The sequence below is a fragment of the Aptenodytes forsteri genome, unplaced genomic scaffold (genome assembly GCF_000699145.1).
Source record: "Aptenodytes forsteri isolate BGI_AS27 unplaced genomic scaffold, ASM69914v1 Scaffold454, whole genome shotgun sequence".
Lineage (NCBI taxonomy): Eukaryota > Metazoa > Chordata > Aves > Sphenisciformes > Spheniscidae > Aptenodytes > Aptenodytes forsteri.
Window position 1 is genome coordinate 130,464 of NW_008795713.1, and position 222 is coordinate 130,685.

The 222-nt window shown below is 45.9% G+C and overlaps 1 protein-coding gene across 1 annotated transcript in view; it reads right to left on the reverse strand.

The window, feature by feature from the left end:
* Nucleotides 1–222, reverse strand: part of LOC103902424 (kin of IRRE-like protein 1) — a 5,974-nt gene that overhangs the window by 4,538 nt on the left and 1,214 nt on the right. The window lies entirely within an intron of this gene.

Here is a 222-nt window from a genome sequence, read left to right on the forward strand (position 1 = left end):
GGAGAGCCGCGCTGCTCAGTCCCCCAGCCACATCTCCTGCTCGCGCGCCTTTTATCTCTCGTCTTTCTAATGGGAATTTCAATGCCAGGGGAAGAAGGAGAAAGAGGGGAAAAAAAAAAATAAATTAAGAAAAGCAAGAAATCCGCCCCAAAACCCCATTCATGCAACATTTCCGCTGCAGCTCCGGCATCTTCTTTCCTTTTTTTTTTTTTTACAAGACAC